A 3,269-nucleotide genomic window follows, 5' to 3' on the forward strand; every position below is an offset into this window, starting at 1 on the left:
CGCACGGAAAGGGCTTCGCAACGGGCGCAGGCAGCCCCCTCGAGAGCTGCCCGTGCGTGCTCCATCCCCAAACATGAGACACACATCTCATGAGAATCTCCATCCGTGATGTACCGAGGGCAAGAAAAAACACACCTTCTGTACATCTGGTTGCCGGACATGCTGGTAGACTTCTTCTTCAGGTAAGACACACTGCTTGTAGGACTGGAGCTTTCTTCAAACAACATACAGAGCGCCTGCTGAATAGAAAAAAGCTAATGATGAGTGTGTACAGGTGTGCTTTATACTCCTCCGGTTATTCCGTCACACCTTACCGTTCTAGCAACAGGCCAATAGGATTGGAGTGATTTCATTCACGTTCAGACCTGCTTCGCCTAGAGGCGTTCCCATAGTGTCGTAACCGACGCAGTTCGAGTTCCCTCGAAGGGGAACTAGCAGACTTGGGACCAGCTGACTACCTACTGTACCTCTTAACAGATCATGAATTCATAAAATAATAAATAAATAAATGAAAGGAGCACAATAAATGTATCCACAAGTAAAACAGTAAAAGTAATGATTTTTCATGCATTATGATGCATTAAAACTACTCTGACAAGTACAATGTACGTAACTTGAATACATGTAACGGAGTAAATGTAACTTGTTACTACACACCTCTGCGTACACATGCAAACTAAACAGCAGCTTGTCCAGATGTGACAAATATGTGAGATGTGGTTGTAAGCTAGTAAAAGGACTGAGACAGACAGAAGAAACTTAATGCTGTCAGGAATTACATTTGCTATCAACATAAAGAGTAAATGGTTAAAAGGAACTTGTATGCAAAAATGTTCACTGTCAATTTATATAATTTGTTTCCCTACAAAATGTTGTTCATGGCAACTAAACTGCGGTCATGTTAAGGTAACTTAAAGTAAATACTTGATGTTAGGGAAAGATGGTGGTCTTAAAAAGTCTGTCTGACTTCAAGCGCAAGGCAAGATGCATTGACTTTTTAAATATTCCAAATAGTATGTTTCATGATCTTTCCATAACCTTAAAGTTGCACTAATCAGTATTTTTATTTGTGTGTAATGTGAAATGTGTTGCTTGTAGTGAGAAACCCACCAAGAATTATTACCTGACTCTGAGGTTTTTCTTATCTCTTATGCAGTGTTTAGCATCTTGCAGCCTGCAACTTTACTGCATTCCAGCAGTTGCTAGCTCAGTGAAAAAGCCCTGATCATCCCACTGTACACAACATGGACCTCAGTCCTTCCACCCACTTTTACCTCCTCTCTGTGACTTCTATGCAGTATAATAAAGTTACACTTCTCTGTAAAAGATGTTGGCAGCAAACTTCATCTCAACAGCATTACCTTTCCTCCTAAAGTTATTTAGCAAAGCAAATTAGATGTTTGTAAATCTATTTTATAGAAGCCAGAGTCATGTTACATTCACTTTGCTGATTATTTTTTTGCTAACTTTCTTCTTTCTCTGTCATTATCATTACTTCTCATTCAGTCCTCATGTCAGCTTGCCCTTCACATAAGGAGGTCTCAGGTTTAACCCCAATCTTGACCCTGCCCTGCTGAAGTGTCCTTGAGTAAAACAGTCACTGTCAGTCTGCTGGATGTCCGGCAGAAACAGTGGTGACTGTTTGTGTAGCTATGTATTTGTTTGCTAACACACAAAAACTTTGTAAGGTGATAATATGTCAAATGTGGTGTTTACAGCTCTTTCTGCTGACCCCAAATAACTATGTACTGCTGCTTTAAATAAGACAGCCTAAATCTTAGCTAAACTATACTAGTTAGCTACTGTGCTCATGTATTAAGATTTTGAATATTGTCATGAATGGCTATACTGTAATTTTAAATTACTACTTTAAGTTTAAGTTCAGTTCTTGTTACCTAGTTGGAAATGCAAATAAATAAATAAATAATATTATAAATATTATAATATATATAAGTAAATAGCAAATAATTGACTCACTATGTTCAAAACATTTAATCAAAATATTAAAGTTGCAAGCAGAGTTGTTTGTATTTGGTTTGACAACTCCTCTTTAAATAACAGTTAGACTAAAAAAGATAGACCTGCAGGCTCGCTGCAAATGACACTCGACTCTAATATAAAATAATAAAACAAAGACGGTTAGCTCCATGGTATAATACTGAAACTTGCAAATTAAAGCAAATATTGTGGAAAATTGAGAGGAATTGGCGTTCCAACAAACTGGAAAATTCTCATTTAATTTGGCAAGATAGTCTTAAAACTTACCTTAGAACCTTAGAAACAGCCGTAAAACCAGATATATGTTTAGACCAACTAACTTAAGTAATTTTTTCATCTAAACCATCAGCCTGCCTCTTAGACCCCATCCCGACTAGGCTGCTTAAAGACGTTTTACCCTTAGTCAGCACTTCTATACTAGATATGATCAATCTATCTCTATCAACAGGCTATGTACCGCAGTACTTTAAAGTAGCTGTAATTAAACCTCTTCTGAAAAAGCCCAAACTTGATCCGGATGTTTTAGCCAACTCTAGACCTATATCTAACTTTCCATTTCTCTCTAAGGTTCTGGAGAAAGCAGTTGCTAAACAGCTGTGTGACTTTCTACCGAGCAATAGTTTATTTGAGGATTTTCAGTCAGGATTTAGAGCTCATCATAGCACAGACACAGCACTGGTGAAAACGACCTACTTATTGCATCAGACAAAGGACTTGTCTCTGTACTGGTTTTACTAGCTCTTAGTGCCGCATTCGATACCATTGACCATCAGATCCTATTACAGAGACTGGAACATTTCATTGGCATTAAAGGAACCGCTCTAAGCTGGTTTAAGTCCTATTTATCAGATCAATTTCAGTTTGTACATGTTAACGATGAGTCCTCCATGCACGCCAAAGTTAGTCATGGAGCTCCACAAGGATCTGTCCTCAGACCAATCCTCATCACTTTATATATGCTTCCTTTAGGCAATATTATCAGGAAATATTCCATAAACTTTCATTGTTATGCAGATTATACTTATATCTATTGATCAAGCCAGATGAAACTCATCAGTTAGCTAAACTTCAAATGTGCCTTCAGGATGTTAAAACCTGGATGACCTGTAATTTTCTAATGTTAAACTCAGATAAAACTGAAGTTATTGTTCTGGGGCCTAAGCACCTCCGTGATGCATTATCTAAAGATATAGTTTCCCTTGATGGCATCGCCCTGGCCTCCAGCACCACTGTGAGGAATCTTGGAGTTATCTTTGATCAGGACATGTCGT

The sequence above is a fragment of the Micropterus dolomieu genome, linkage group LG21, assembly GCF_021292245.1.
Source record: "Micropterus dolomieu isolate WLL.071019.BEF.003 ecotype Adirondacks linkage group LG21, ASM2129224v1, whole genome shotgun sequence".
NCBI lineage: Eukaryota > Metazoa > Chordata > Actinopteri > Centrarchiformes > Centrarchidae > Micropterus > Micropterus dolomieu.